The 17,019-nt window shown below is 44.7% G+C and overlaps 1 long non-coding RNA gene and 1 pseudogene across 1 annotated transcript in view; one reads left to right on the forward strand and one right to left on the reverse strand.

Annotated features, from left to right (window-relative positions):
- The window catches only part of LOC118009329, a 223,609-nt gene that overhangs the window by 98,043 nt on the left and 108,547 nt on the right, over positions 1-17,019 (forward strand). The gene's annotated exons all lie outside the window — the stretch shown is intronic.
- LOC118009328 lies at positions 3,364-4,302 on the reverse strand (annotated as a pseudogene).

The following is a 17,019-nucleotide window of genomic DNA, read 5'->3' on the forward strand; positions in this document are numbered from 1 at the left end:
CTTTATTAAATTTACTTTGGCAAATAATGGCATTCATAAAAAAATAATCTACCCATGGGCCTTAATCAAATGGAAGCGCCGACACACAGCATTTTATGTCATGAAAATAACAGCTCCGAGAAGTGAACAGGAAAGCCCACTCACTGCTTGCTGCTGACTCTGGCTGTTTGGTTTTCTAGCGCATTCCCTCTAGTTCTGTGCACGCACATACATGCACACAAGCGCACGTGTGCACACGCACTCGTTAGAATTTCGTTTATTTTCATTTCCTGGTTGTTTTTTTTTCATCACAGTGTTTATTTGAAATAAGTGACGTTAATGGCAGCCCACTTCCCTCTCATTCTATCCTCCTCCCCAGTCTTTATTTCCAGTGTAACAGGATCTTGTTGTTCCTCCTAAATAGTAGAGGAGATTGCAATGGGGACTTGACTGGAGTGGGTCGGTTCTCACTGTGGCTCCAGGTAAAAGACAGCTGTCTGCTACAGTGACCTACCCAGCCCCGAGAAAATCACTGCTCAGTGCCCTTGGACAAAAATAAGCTCTCTTGCTCTTTGTAGCTTCTTTCAAACTTTCCCTAGCAAACGATCGGGGAGGGCAGAATAACCCACTATTTAAAAGCTGCATGTCTGGAATTAGGGCTGGGCTTAAATGATGACTCTGCCATGTGGCCACCAGGAGATTACTTAGCCTGCCTGAGCCTCCTCACCTACCACATGGCTGTTTGTGAAGACAAAATAATGGCTCAAGTAATTGCTATCACAGAATAAAACTTCCATAAAATGTATTTCTTACTTTTGTTGTCTTATAATGCTAACTTGTGTTTGCAGGCCATTTTATTATTTTTACAGTATTCCATACCCTTTTAATTCCCACTAGATTCCTACCTTTGAAGGGGTCTTATTATCTACATTTAACAATTATATTTAATTTTTGCGCATTTGTGATTAGAACAACCTTTTTCGGTTGATACTCAATACAAGTAGCCATCCATTCTCTTAGTGTGCTAAATGTTGGGCCGAAGCTGAGTATAAAGGCTGCAGGATTCAGTAAGGGCGGAAGACTTCTTGGGGACAGGAGTGCGTATTTAGAGTTCTGAGAAGCCAGCAAAGTTCCTCTTCTGACAGATCGGACCAGGAGTCCAAAGACCTGCATATTAGATTCCCCTCTGACACTAACTCGTTGTCCTACCAGTTAACCTTTTGGAATCTCAGTCTCTTTGTTGATCAGGTTAGTTTTCCAAGAGAACTGCTTCAGTCTTGTGGTTCTACTGCTTAACAGCCTCCATTGCTCACTGAATTGAAGTCCAAACGCCATGCTTGGCATTGACGGCCCTAGCCTGTTTTCCCAGCCTTGTCCGCTGTGCTATCATTGTTCCTTGAAGCCTTCCCAAGCTCCTTTGTCCTGGCCCGGCCTAAATGCCCTTCTCCATCTCTGCCACAGCACTGTTTCCCACCCAGCTGCTGAGGGCTTGGGTGTGATGTTCCTTTTCACATTCCCTCAGCAGCCCCCATCAATCGATCATTTGCCACCAGTCCTACTAATTTTCCCTGACTAAAATCCTTTAATGCATTCTCTGCATTCTCTTTGGATTCCAAGCACTAGGTTGAGTCTCCTTTGTATCTTGCCTAGACCATTGCAGTAGCTCCCTGGTGCTTTAGGGCTTGCTTGCTCCCTTTAAATCTGTTCTCCACCCTGCCGGCAGGGGTAGCTCTCTAAAATGCCATTAGGATTGTGTTCATGCTCTTGCCTACCATCCTTTCATGCTTTTCCATGAGTTTATGGGAAATAACCCAAAGCTTTTCATAGCTCACTTTGCTTTGTCTTTCCTCTTGATTAAAAGCTACTAGAGGGACGCCTGAGTGGCTCAGTCTGTTAAGCATCTGCCTTTGGCTCAGGTCATGATCCTAGGGTCCTGGGATCGAGCCCGCATTGGGCTCCCTGCTCAGCTCTCCCTCTATCGGACCTTCTTTTCTTGGCCAAGATTACTTGGTAAATCCACAAGGCCAGGTGGCCTGTTGCCAGAGTTCAATTCTTCTTTCTCTCCAGTCACTTCATCCCTTCCTCTCCTAGCTGCAAGGCTTGGAAGAGAGGATGTGACATGGGATGGCTCTCATCCGGGTTCCCTTCAAACACTGTTTCACCACAAACATGGAACTCTCCCCTGCTCCTCTTAAAAAGACGAAAACTTCTCTGCTTAGAATTCAGTGACTCATCCCACTTGGACACAACCACATTCTTTCTAGGGCGGAAACCCTGAATTCAAGTGCGGCTGGCCAAGTCAGGGAAAGAACTCTAAGCTGTTTCTGGGAAAGAACTTTAAGTCTTCCTGCTGATGATGAGAAATAATTTTTACTCTTGGTAAAGGGTGAGAAGCTTAAGTGTGCTAGTGATTAATAATCTTGCACTTAGCCAAAGAATGCTTGGGTGGTGTTTGGATTACCATTAAATTTTTTTTAAAATTAAATTTAAGCATCTATGTGCCTGAATTCTTCTGATGTATTAATTCTGGAGGAGCATTAACAGAGGAAGAAGTATAGACTGGAGTGAAATTAGGGGTGGGTTACTGGACACTTGGAACAGCAAAGTGTCTTTTTGCTAAATCCTTTTGTAGCTAAAGCCAGACTTTTCAATGTTATATGTAACTGGGGATAGCCACCATATGTGATTGTTCATTACATGCCAGGAGTTAAGCTAAGCATGTACCCTGCAAGATTTCATTTAATCCTCCCATCGACCTTGTATGATGGACAAACTATAACTACCAAACCGAATCTGCATTTGCCTGAGAGATCAGTGGGTGTTTATTCAGCACCCTGGTAGAAAGAACTCTTCAGGGACTGTCAACAGGTTGTGACAGAGGAGGGAAGGTTAAGTATGGAAAGAAATGCAGTGTTTCATAGAATCCCCGTCAGGGAAGGAATATCGAAGGAACTGGACGGATGCTACACTCATTTGGGCAGGTAACCTCTGCCGGCTTTTATAAATCATGGAGGTGTGTTTCAGATCTTTCTGGTCTGCATATTTCTACAGGCAGGTGAATCCTTTAGGCTAGCTTAGCACTGTGCTCTCATCCAGGTTAAAGGGAGCCCAGAAGGAATGTAATTAACCTCATTACCTAACCTAGTGGGGCTGGTGGGACCTAGGTGCCTGTGTTAGGTCCCAGGGGCCTGCGCCTCGGGAGGCGTTCTTTTTTTTTTTTTTTTAACTGTGCAAATCTTTTATTTAAAGTGAAGTGATAAATTATAATTAATGTGTAAGTATAATTATGATGCTAAATTCAGATATGGGAATTATCCTCAAGTTGCTGCATGTGAATATTATCAAACCTTTCTGTTGATGCTTCTGGCTGAGAACAGAAGAAGCGATGGAGGCTTAAAGTGACTGAAAAGTTCTTCTCTTGGTTTCTTATGACCACATGCAGAGGACAAGGGCTTTTTCTCTAGAGTCCAAAGACAAGATAAAAAGTCTCTGATTTGAAATCAGAATCGATCTGCTGCTCTGCTAGCCACAGCTCGGATATTGCCATAAACCTCTGATGGAGGATTTCCCACGATGAGGTTGCAAATGGCAGTTCTTGCCATCTTGATGTTTTGGAAAGGGCCAAGGATGTGAACTTTCACATCAGCCAAAACTATCCGTGTCCATGTCACATTCTCTATGGCGAATTTGATTTTTCATTCTTTGCCAGAGATTCTTCCTATTGCCCTTGACAGGTGGGCTCCCTTTAGGGGCTTTACATCTGTAATTTCAAAAGAGTCTAGGAAGAGGTCATCCAACCTAATAAGGGCAAGTGCATTCTCCACCTGAAACCCAAGAGTAAAGGCTTTCACAAAATCAGCTGCTTTTGTCAAAGCACTAACATCCTTGGTTTCTTTACAAGTCCTAATTTCTACATTCCTCGATTTCAAGTTAAACCTATCTGAAGTCCCAAATGTTCTACAATGGGAGTAAATATCTTCATCCAGTTCTCTTTTAATGGTGTGTATCTGTTAGCTGGGACTGGAATTTTCCTTGTTTCTTCTTTCCCACCCAGGAATCCATCCCTGGCGAGGGGCGGGAAAACCAGCCTCTTCGCGGGCCGGGCCTCCTCCGTATCCATGCGGCCCGTATCCCCTCAGTCCCCCGCCGTGAACAGCTGCTCAGCCTGCTGTTTCTTCACCCACCGGCCACCCTTGCGGGTGACTTGGGTGAAGTCATCTTTGGCCCCGGCGCTCTGCGCTTCCATCTCCGTTTCCATCCCCAGGAATAACCGAGGTGTTCTTTTGTGTATGTCTTGCCAGGATCCCTTAAGAACATCTATACAGCTTGGCAATTTTCAGGACAAATGCTTTTCAAGTGCAAAGCAAACAGGGATTTTAAAGTCTTTCCTTCTGCTTCAGATATAATTCCAGCTATCTGCTGCTCCCTTCCCTCCAACGAAAACCAAACTAGTGACTTGTCTCCATTTACAGTCCACATACAGGATGTGCCTGCCCTTTTGCTGTATTTCCTCTACTGGTGAGATTTTCATTTTCTGCACAACCTCTGTGTCCCCCAGTGCCTCTCCATACTCGTTGCAACTCTGTTGTTCAAGCCATTGTTCATTTTCCTCTTGCTGTCGCTTACTCAGTTTTGGTTCATTTTTGCAGTCTTACCCTTCTCCTACCAATCCACCATGTGGTCACGGTTACCTTCACAAACCCCACCATGAGTCTTACCTGCCTTAATCCTGCTTGGAACTGGTGACAGGTCCCTCCTGTTCCCTAAAGCCTGCGGGATAAAAGTACCAGCCCCCTGATATTGGGGTTTGAGGCAGAGCTTAATTACTTACCCTTCTTCCTTCCTAATTCTGAATCAGTTGTGGGTTAGACACAAGCCAGCTGGGGATGAGAATGCAGATTTATTGCCGGTCATGCTACACTGGGGCTTGGGCCAGAGGCAGGCTCAAGTGTGACTTCCTGTAATCCTTTCCTCGAATTTACCCATAAAGTTGAGGAAGAACGGCTGGAGAACTGTAGCCCATTTTCTTTTAGTGCAGGTTTGGGAGTCCTGGGATTGCCTTAGGGGTTGAACAATCAATCACAAGCCTGTTTGCAGGGCTTGGGGAGTCTGTGGAAATAACAGTGCCTTGAAATCACAGAGGGAGGCCAGCCTATTCAGTTTCTGGAAATTCAGTGGGCTGGCCATGAAGACCAGTTGTCCTACTGTGGCACGGTTCTGGAGTCTCACCTGCTTTCTGAGTTCCTGTCTCTTAGCAGTAAGTCTTTACCTGCGTGCCTCTTGGTCCCTCTCCTTGGAACCATGGGCTGGGATAATGATGTGGGGGTCATCCTCATGGATGTCTTTTTAAAATGGGGGAAATGATAGCTTTTTTGGAGGCAGGGAGTGTATTTGTAGAGGTGTTTGATAAAGACCTGGGAGCTTGGGTTTCCCCTATGCTCTAGCTCTTCCTGCATCCTGATATGACCTCCTTTGGAAACAGGAAAATCAGTTTTTGTATCTTCATAAGGATTGCGGGGAGAAGAAGTCATCTCTTTGGTGAGGCTCTGTGGAACTTTCACTTTCTGCTGCCGTCAGAGGGCTAGCTTCGTCTGAGACTTTTAGGAACTGTCCCAAAGTCTGTGAACCTGGGAGTCAACCCACTTTAACTTTGTCACGGTTGACTCCCCAGACACTCCAGACAGAGATGAACTGCATTGAGTCCCAAAACACAAATAGGAAAAATCTGCCCAGCTGCTTTGTTTCCACTTACCGAGCCCTGTTGTCCTCCCAGAACCTGAAAGGCCACTTTCCCTGACTGGCATCCCACCTGTTCTCAACCAAATCCTCATTGTGATGCCTGTTAATTCCCAACCCCACTTGCAGGTCCTGATCTCTGCATTAGGAAGGGGTTTTGTGGCTACAAGTGAGACAATACCCAACTCAAAGTGGATTATGGCCAGAAGTATGGAAGTCCAAGAGGTGTCTCTGGCTTCAGGCCTGGCTGTATCCAGGGGTTCCAGCTACATTGTGATGATTTTCCCTTTCCATAGCCTGGTTCTTCCCTCTGGTAATTTTAGCTTCAGACAGTCTCTATTTTTATAATCTGCTTCTAGTATCAAAGAAAGAAAGACCCCTCTTTTCCACCCAGAGATCCTATCTGCCCAAGGGATCCTATCTCAAATATGGCAGAGAGGGTCTGAACAGCACACCTTGGGCAGAGCCTCTCCCTTGACCAGTGGCAGTGCCCAAAGGGAGGGTTGCTCCAAGTAACCAGGTCTGGGAACCTGCCTACTCCATGGACCTTATCCCATTGTACTGTAATCCTGTGTTTCTGTGTCTCATTTGGTCTCCCCATTAGACTCAGGGATAAGCAGTCCAAAGAAGATGGCAACTTGTCACTCTCACAAAGTCAGAAGGAGATGGCTGAGCCTAGATTTCACTCACTTGAAGAGGGAGAAAAAGAGAATCCCCAGGCATTGCAGGCTTGTGGCCAGGCGGCATTTGCTCCTGCCGCATAGCCAGCTGGGTCAGCAGCCCCAGACACCCTGAGAAAGGACACTGGCACAGCCCCTTGCCCTGCGGAGCCGGCGCCTCTCCTGCTGAAGCCCGAGGCTCAGCGTCGCTGTTGCCTGGGAGGTCTGCAGAGTTGCGGCCCTGGCCAAGCCACCTGCCCAGGCTTTTCGTGCCCTGCATGCTGACAAATTTTCCCAGGCCACAGGAGTTTCTGAATATAGGATGGAGCATTTTCTGTGACTCAGTGGTACACCCAGTTTCGGGTGCCACACACCAAAATGGCCTTGCGCTCCAGGTTCTTCTTTATAACGCCCTTTAAAAATAAACTTATTTTGAATGAATTTTAGTTCTACAGAAAAGTTGCAAAGGCAGTACAGTTTCCATATGGCCTTCACTCAGCGTCTCCTCTTGTTAACACCTTAGAGCCATGCTGAATTTGTCAGACCTAGGAAGTTAATATTACTATTAACTAAAATACAGACTTTATTCAGATTGTAGCAGTTTTCTCACTGATATCTTTTTTTTTCTTCATTTCCTTCTAGGATATCACATTGCCTTTAACCAAGTTCTTTTGATTTACTCAGGGAACTAATTCTCTTATGTCAAGATGTGGGTGGAGTAGATTAATTACCTTAATGGCCTTCATTGATCACCCCTCTCTGTTCCCATGCTCCCTGCAATGCGAAATTTTAGCACCTCCTATAAAGAGGTGGTCTACTTCTCCACTCTTGAAATTGGGCTGGCCTGCAAATTGCTTTGGCCAATAAAAGGCCACAGATAGAAGATGAGCCCATTCTGAGCCTTGGCCACAAGAGGCCTTGAAGGGTGCTGCTTGCTCTCCTGGAGCCCAACCTCCCTCATAAGAACAAGACTGAGCCAGCCTGCTGGGTTGAGGAACTGCAAGAATCAGAGGGGAGCTATCCCAACTGAATATTGAGGCCACATTAGACAATCAGGCCCCACCCGGCTGCAGATCCATGACGAGTCCAGCCAAGATTGGCTAAGCCTGTCCCAGAGCAACAGGACTACCCAGATGGCCTCTAGCTTTGTGAGCAAAATAAATATTTATTATTGTGAGCTACTGAGGTTTTGTGGTTGTATTTATACAACCGAATGGTGGCAATAGGTCACTGATATAGCTGGATCAGGATAGATCCTGATGTTGGCCATCTGGTGACTCAGGTTTCATGGTCACTAATGAGCTCGGTTAAATTTGTTAACTCTTTCAGATTGTGGGTCTTCTTGGGACTCATCTTAGACTTTTGTAACTAGGTTTAGTGAGTACTTGTTATAGGAGCCACCTCTCTTGAGCTGAGTGGATTTGAATAGAAAATTCATACCTGGAAAACATTTCTCCTATGACATTGAGCAGTTCTGGGGGCTTCTCCAACCTGTGCTGTCAGTGGCTTGTGAATATTGACTGGAGTTGTGGTCACTACCAGATGTCTCTAGATTTCTTTCTTGCTAATTCCCAGGACGAGGAATCTTTGCATGCTTGCTCTAGCATATTGCTGCTTTGGGTATTTCCCGAATAAACTGTCGGTGTTGGCAGGGCTTTCTGCTGACTGCAGTGGGTATAAGTCTGGAATTTAAATTTGATGTGTTCAGCCATCTTAGATTAATACAAAATATTTTTTTTCCCTCTGCCAGGGTAGATAATGGTCTTTTTCTTTCTTCCCCCTTCTCTCTTTCTCTCTCTCTTTTTTTATAGCTCTCTCAAAATTGTGGGATGTGCTTTGGGGCAAAACCAGTTGCAAAGGGACATTATATCATTAAACAGCTTTACTTTCTCAGTCTTGGAACCACATTCTTGTTCCCCTGGAGAAGGTTTTGGCCTCCCCCGTAGAAGATCTCAGGCCTTTCCTCTGCCCTTTCCATTCTCTTGGATTCCTCCTACTTCCTACTGGGATGGTGGCAGTTTTCCCAGGATCATGAAGAAGCAGCAGCGGTCCCAAGCTTTTTGCTCTGCTCCCTGCAGAGAATATCTTACCCTGGCTCCCTTACAGGAGGAGCTCAATATCTAGTGGACAGGAAAGTGATCGAGGAAGCTACCATATGTTTCTGAGCTCCCTTCAGCAGCAATGGCCTGGTAGTGTTGGATGAGGATGAGAGTCTAGAGGTCCGACTCCCTCCTACAGGCTTGCAGATGCTGCTGTTTGCAATTCCCTGCTTAACTGTTTCAGGCAGCTGTGCCCCCAGTGCCTGCCTGAGACTTTCTGGGTTTTGTTGAATGAAGTGACTTACTTCCTGTTAGCTTCCTCCCCTGCCGCCACCACCAACCCTTGTTGTTCAGCTTTCTCGGTTCCTTCACACTCTTCCCTCTTCCAAAAATGTGTCAACACCTCTTTTCCATTCACTACTGTATCCTCTTATGTTCTCTCGGTCCTTGTGGGTTTCTATCTTGGTTTTATTCCTCCAGTCTTATTTCAGTGGGGCTTTGCAAGAGAGCAGCATTTGTATCCCATCCTCCATGTTTAGCCTGAAGTTGTCAGACGTTCCAGGTTTTTAGGAATATATATAAATTCGCCCTGCTGTAGTTCAGTAATTGTCTTCTTCAGGCATTTTGTCTTGCTTTAAAAATAATCACATATTAAATTATTTTAATAGAAAGGGGGGTTAGAAGTACAGATTTTAGAATTTTATTTTTTGTTGTTATTTTTGAAGATTTTATTTATTTATGTGTGAGAGAGAGACAGAACATGAGCAGGGGTGAGGGCCCTCCTCTCACTGAGCGGGGAGCCCAACCTGGCGCTCGATCCCAGGACCCTGAGATCATGACCTGAACCGAAGGCAGATGCTTAACCCACTGAGCCACCCAGGCGCCCCAGGGTTTAGAATTTTAAAGCAAAATTAGTTTTTACCTATAGGGGTTTCAGTAACTCTTTTAAGAATAGCAACAAAACTTAAACACAAAAACTGGGCACATCTAATAATTGATTATATCCAGCTTTGTTCAAGAGAATGGATTTTCTTTTCTTATCGCTGTCAGCATTCTCATTAACACAGACTTCATATTCATTCGTCATCTTAATCACCCATTTTGCTCATAAACAAAGGAGGAAGTCACACAAAGGAAGCAGCTCTGGTGCTACCGCCTCTCTTCTGTGAAGCCCGTGTTGGCAGCCCGTGTCGGTGGGGAGAGGACGATGTAATGCGAAGGCTGCTCCGTAGCCCGGCAGGGCTGCGACACGGGAGTCAGATCACACTAAGCTTTCACGCAGGCAAATGCTATCTTGTAAAATACAACCGGGTCATACCACACCCACTATTTTGCAATTTGCTTATTTGTCTTTATGTTTCATGAGCCTCTCCCACATCAGTGCATAGAGAACTAACTTACTTTTTTTTTCTAAAACGACTTCTCAGACGATTTCCAATTCAAAGCAATGTTGTAACAATCATGCTTTCATATGATTTTTTTTGCTTATTTGTCTATGTATTTCTGTAAGATTTTTTTTTTCCCGGAAGCAGAATTCTGAGTCAAAGGGGCTGCACCTGTTATATTTTGGTAGATAAGGCTAGATTGCCTTTCAAAAACCTATCAGTTCACGCTTCCAGAGAAATGGTCAGAATGCTCATTTTTTCATCCCCTCTCCCAAACCGTATCTATTTCCTCCATTTAGTTCTTGCCTCTCTGATAAGTGAGACAGTATTGTCTTAGTTTACACTCTTGATTCCCAGTGTGGTGGTGTTACTCTCTGTGCTCCTGGCAATCTCCATACCCAGATCCTTTTCTTCCATTTCTGATAAATGGTGGAAGAGAGAAGTCAGCCTTCATGTTTTCTACGAGTCCAGATGCCTGCTCATTAAAGGGTGGTGGTTCTTGAGAACATGAATGACCCGAATAGCTTATGTTGTTTACCTCCTGATTCTCTCACTCTGCTAACATTTTAGAAATCTCCCAGTCAGGGCTCAGATGCTCTATCCCCTGTGTGTTCTGAGAAGAGTTTGAACTCTCAGTAAGAACTAACTCTAGCTAGGCAGAGAATAATTTCTTTAACTGCCTTTCTTGTGCTTTGGTCCAATCTTTGGAGTTTCTTTCTGTATCACTTCCTTGTAGTAGTCATTAGAGATAAATTCTGATTTTTCCTTTTTAGGCTTTTGAAGGGTTTTCTCTCTCCTCCCCCCACCACCCTCATGAGATGTGGGAGTTAATGGCCCAGAGACAACCTTGATCAACAGGGGATGGGTGCTGCCAGATAACTTTGTCTCCCTTTCTTCCTCTAGGTGGCTAGTTCTAAGATTTATTTTGTAAGACCGCTTAGAAGGTTCTGTGGGAGTGAACTCCCCACAGCAGTGGCCAGTGTGTCTGTGGTGGGCTGAATAGTGACACCCCAAAGATGGGCATGTTCTTACCCTGGAATCTGTAAGTACGTTATCTTATATGGCAAAGGGGACTTTTCAGATGTTGTTAAGGATTTTGAGATGGTAGATTATACTGGGTTATCTGGATGGGCCAAATGTAATCACAAGGGTCTTACAAGAAAGAGGCAGTAGACTTAGAGATAGTGCAAGGTATGATATTGGAAACACGAGTTTGGAGTGATGTGAGAAAGGGCTCACGGGCCCAGGAATCCTGGCATTCTCTAGAATCTGAAAAAAACCAAGGGAATGGATTTTATTTTCAGAGACTTCAAAAGAAACCAGCTCTGCCAATACCTTGATTTCAGCCTGTAAGACCCCTTTCAAACTTCTGGCCTCAGAACTATCAGATAATACATTTGTACTGTTTTAAGACAGAGCAGTAATAGGGAACTAATACAGCATCCTGTTTCACCCCCTCACCCTCACTCCTGTTCCTTGGGATCACAATCCCAAATTAAGTGCTCGTGCAGAAGCCTCTGTCTCAGAGTCTGCTTTTGAGGGAATAATTAGATTTCCATTGACCATTTCTATGGTGGGTTTTTCCTCTGAGGACCACATCTAGAACATATGCAGTTAGTTCATCTTAGATTCTAGCCTGGACAGCCATTAGCAGGGAGAGGAGTCCTCCACTGAAAGATGCTCCAGTGCTCCCAGTGACCGGGGATTGAGGGAAAGCTGCAAGTGGCCAGCCGGACTTCTCTCCCATGTCAGGGGATGGAAGGGGAGGTCCCGAGTCATGGGGCAGCCGTGTGTATGTGTGTAGGAGGACATCGTTAGTCTAACTAGGAAAACAGAGACACCTTCCAGTGTTCACAGTGATGGGAATTTACTGCAGCGAATTGTTGATATGGGTGACAGAGGAACTGAGAACCAGACAGGGAATGGAGAGGTAATCTAGAGACTGGCAAGATCAGGAAGCCACTCCATCCTTAGGTTGGAGGACAAAGTGAGAGGTGGTGTTACTGGAGCCCATGCACTGGGACCCCACTGGCAGGGATCTGGACTCTGAGTGGGGCTCTTCAGTGGGAGCTGAGCTTCTGAGGCAGCACAGCCACAGCTGGAGGGGCCGCTAGAGGTGAAGTGAGATGGAAAGAAGTTCTCTGGCTTCTCCCTTCCTTCCCAATTTCTATTCCCCATTCAGTGCCTCCAACTAGCCAAACCCCAAGAAACCAGCTCTGCGGAAATGCAGAGCAGGTGGAGTAAAGGATGGATCTGAGAGCAAACAGACGTGGGACAGGCATCAGCCCTGCTGCCAAGGAGCCTGTGAAGAAACACCCACGGGAGAAAAAATCCATTTTAAACACCTGCCAATCTCTGTGGAAACCAATTCCAGATTAGTGCCACTTGAGCAATATTTTGTCCTGCCTTTAATTCCTCTTGCTCTCCATGCTCCAAGCCCTGAGGGGTCAGAAGCTGTAGCCAATGTGGGGGGCTTGTTTCTGGAGACGTTGACAGAATAAAAAGGGGGGAATCTGCCTTCTTCCTTCTTTTCCCACTGTTGGCTTCCCACTCACCATGGGCTTGAGCTAGGGAAGGTGGATGCTTTAACCCTGGATGAAATCTGGGTTTTTGGTGATTACATTCAAACACACATTAATTACTAAAACAAGTCTACTTTAGATGTTATCTGAGAACAGTTGGGGAACCTATGGGGCCTGCCCTAGGGCTCACCTAAAACAGTAAGACGAAGCCTCTCACCATGCTGAATGGTCATGCCAAGAAAGTTATGAGAGAAGAACATAACTTAATTGAATTCCTTGATCCCATTGTGCATGGAAAGCTTTGTCAATGGTCCCATTGAAGTTGTTCTCCCTTGACTAGAGATGACAAGGAAGACTCCATACTCCCCCCTTTATACTCACCAGTGGGTTAGGGGCCAGTGATCACATTACTGGTTTTTCTCCACTACCCCCACGGTAGGAAGTGAAATGTGGGAATGGTTGGCGTCTATGATTTTGGGGCCTCAGCCACAACTCAGACTGAAACATTCTGTTCTGACATTCTTTAATATCCATGTGGAATGATGATGTTTTTATCATCAGCAGAAAAGAAGGAGTGTATGAGTTGTGTTTAGTTATGAGGACAGAAAGAGATCTCTCCTTGGGCACACTCATCTTTTGTGATTATTAAAATTCACATCCCTTACACAGGGACACTTGTCTGGAATTCCGAAGAGTCCTTGTTTGAAGCACATTTGTTCCACAAACTAATATAATCCTGGATGAGAATTGGAACAAGTCAGCTTGAAATCAGAGTTGTGTCCCTAGGAGAAAAATGGCATGTGGCAAAGAGGTAAATGCTCAGAAATCTCTGCTGATTTTGGAACAGAGGATGCCATAAGCCCATGACTGAGAGTGTATCATAGAAAAGCCTGGGCCTGGAAGGACCCCAACTTCAGACACCAAGGCACCCAAAGTATCAAATCTCTTCTTGCGGAGGGAATGCTGTACCATCTTTGATGAGAAGTATGGAGGCCTAGGGGATATTGGAGGATCTTCTCTTAGAAGGGAGAGAAAGCCTCCATAATTAAGCAAGGAAGAGATTTTAAGGCTAGGAATTGGGAGAGCTCCTTGGTGGAAGTGAGAGAAGATCCAGAAAGTGGGGCCAAAACTACCTCTCAAACGAGATGACCACACCTCACAGATGCAGTGACTCTGGGGAGGGGAGGGAATGCAGGAGATTGGGTAGATATTCTACACAAACCTGTTCTCTGTGCTTAGATAAGGACAGCTGCTTGCCCTTATTGAGCAAGGACTCCTCGAAACTTAACCCAGCTGTCAAGGGAAGCCATGACCACGTCTGAGGCTGAGCAATCTTGGTTGGGTGGGGTGGGTGAGGGCAGTGATGCCAGGAGAAAGGAGAGCATCCTGAGAAAACAAAGCGATTCTCTAGTGGAAACACATGAGCACTTGACCAGGATTTAGGTCTAACCTATGTGCTCTTGGATAGCCCAGTACATCTGCAGTCCCGGATGTTAACTTCGTTGCCACCTTCTGGGAAAAGCAGGTTGTGTGGGGTGCACTAAGATGCCACCATACGTCATTTAGAGGAAACCAAAACTTTGCTAAGAGAGAAATGAAGCAGGGTGAGACATACACACACACACCCACACCCACACTCACACCACATTACCAGGGAAGAAAACAGATGAAGAGCCTTGGCAGGCTAGATTAGGGAGTCCGTGTTGGGAGGCTGTGCCAGAGGATTAGACATGGACTGTGACACTTGAGGCAGTCAGTGGGCCATGCAATGAGAGGAACAGGCTTGGAGGGACCACAGGAAGGAGAGCAGAGGAGCGCTGAGATTCTGGGGGCTTCTGCCATGTGAACCCTACTGAGGTCATGGTAGTCCCCATCCAGGAGCCACAGCAGCTCGTTTTCTAGTGGATACCTAGTGGGGACTTCCATCACGAGCTGATGTGCTGGGCAACAGTGATGCTTTCTCAGTTCTGTCTGAACCCCTGAGTATGGATCTCCCCCCTTATAGGGACCCAGAGCACCTACAAATTCCAGTGTCACTCCCAACCCTATCTACAGAATACAAAAACAAAAATTTAGGTCTTTGACACCCAGGACAATGTGGGACATGGAAAACAAAACCTTCACACCTTTACTTGGAGAGAACTGAGGAGAAACAACCTAAGATTCATTCCCAGAGGTGGGGCATGTAGAAACATGGCCATGTGTACCCTCCCTGTTATATGAGCCACAAAACCACATTGTCTGTGGCCCACTCCCTACCCCATAATTCATGTTGCTCTTTTAATGAAACTCAATTAATGTTCTACTTCAACTCTGATTTCTGAGAAGGACCCAAAATATGGATGTTACCAAGATTTTTATCATTTGCATTTCTCTTTGACACCGCAGTACACGTTATCTCCATAATCTTAGTATCAGCAAATGTTATCTAGGGGTTTATAGGTCTTGCTAAAACCATAAACTATCCACTGCCACACCCTGGCTTGAAGTATGGTTGGTAAGTAATCTCTATAAGATCAGATAGACTGCTTCTTGAGTTTGTCCTAATTTGAATGATCCAGAATATAGGCAGAAAAAGCCAAAGGTTATTTTGTAATTATTAGCAATTTATGAATATGTAACATACTGCTACGCTGGACATAGATTTACTATGCTGTTTTAAAAGTGCTTTCATGTACAAGTCTAGAAATACACTTGGTCCACCTCTGGCAAATTTACACGAAGACATTAGAGCAGAGACCTCTGCAGTTGGCTGTATTTAAGTCCCGTCTTGAGAGAAAAGGCCTACCTCTAGCAGGATCCCATACAGAAAGGTAATTGGGGATCTCTTCTGAGTGATTCCACAGAGGGCTCACTTCTTCTGCGCATATTCGAGTGTCTTATGGTAACCTCTTAAGCTGGTAGTGAACATATTAGGAGAATGCTGCGCTTGGAAAATTCACTTTATCTACTTGTTTTGTTGTTTAAGTAGATAAAGCAATTAGGCTGCCTTTAGAGGTAACTGGCTTTCTAATTTCAATTTGTCAAAATTAATCTCTTTGGAGTTATCCAAACAAACACACAAATACAAATCTGTTGAAAATATTTTTGACACATTTAAAAATTAAACATTTTTAAACTATTTTTAAAGTCCCCCAAGAATGAAAGTAAGTTTGCAAATAGGCCTTGAAGAGAGTTTAAGAAAAGTCTCAGTGAGGCCTCAAACCACAAGAGATAATTTTTTAACCCCCAAGATTCATTTCGTCTTATAAGCACTTGGAAACACCCCCCCCCACACACATTTCCCGTTGGGAATTTCCATATAAGACACTGCAATTCTCATATTGCATCTTGCCTGTAGTTTTAGACCTGGTATGGCAGATTTGGTGAAGTATGAAAGGAACTAATGTTTTTAAATTTTTCATGGAAGTTTTTTTTTTTCTCCCCAGGAGGGGAAGGGATTTTTTGCTTTTGAGACTGTGTTCAGATTGCCTTCCAATGTAGCTCCAAGATTATAGAGAGAAATGAACATGACTGGAAAATCAGAAAATGAGCTGCTCTTAACTTAGTGATAGACTGCTCTGTTCATGGAGGTCACCACCTCTCTCCCCATGTTAGGGCCCATTGGTTGTTAGCAACAGAGACCAGCTCTTTCTGACCTAAGTATAGAAGGACTTTGTAGGAATGATTCTGAATAGCTTGCAGATGCTAAGGAATTGCTGAGTCACCAAGCCTGTGGAAGGACAGGACCTGGACCGGCTCCAGGGAACTGTTTGCTATTTACTGCTGTGTCTTCTCTGGACAGTGCCCTTGGAAAAACTCAGCCCCAATGGCTTCCATCTGCCTTTCATGTTGTTATAGATAGATGCAGCCTCCCAGGAAAGCAAGTCCAATTGGTCTGGCCTGGGTCACATGCTGTCCCTTCAATACCCTTGAGATAGCCCCAAGGGACCAGAAGAATTGGAAGGAGTAAGGTCCTTAAAAGGCAAAGCCGAGGTTGTTGCCAAGAAGGGGGAAGGGAGAGTAGGCCCAGCTTCCTCTGTTCTGTGCCAAAGTAGAACCATCAAATGGCATTTTATTTCCTGCTGTCCTTTGAGCCTTATCATCTAGGGCAAAGTCAACATGAATGCAGGTAGAAAGACAATATTCTGATTAAAAATCTGCATCTTTGACATGCTTTTATTGTTCTTCTCCTGATGTTTTTGTATGGGTTCTTGGTGGAAAATTCTGGTAGGGAAGGCACTGAGCTGAAGGAAGGGCACAGATTAGGGTGGCTGTGTGGTTAAAGCATGCTGGCAGCGAGAACACCTCTTTCTTCTTTCTTAGACATGCATTCCTCATTGTCAGGGGGATTTTAAAAAACAAGAACAGTGTACTTTCTGCTTATCTTACACCCATAATTATAATAATAACATGCTCTATAATTCATGCAGATTATTCACAAGTCTTAATAAGAGTAACTGGAAACCAATGCAATCAACATTCTATATATACTTACTTTGACACTGGGAAATAACGTGTATTTAAATGTAATGACATAAACTGCTCTTATCTGATTATAGTAACATAATGAGATGGTTTCTATATCCGACATGCATTTAATTAAAAGAATGTGTCAATGATGGGCATATAGGAAACGATTTAGATATTTAATGATAAACATTGACTTTATAAACAGTTTTATTTTTATATATTCCCATCCTTTCTCCACTCTACCCAG

Source organism: Mirounga leonina, unplaced genomic scaffold (genome assembly GCF_011800145.1).
Source record: "Mirounga leonina isolate KUSES-001 unplaced genomic scaffold, KU_Mleo_1.0 Mir_127, whole genome shotgun sequence".
Taxonomy (NCBI): domain Eukaryota; kingdom Metazoa; phylum Chordata; class Mammalia; order Carnivora; family Phocidae; genus Mirounga; species Mirounga leonina.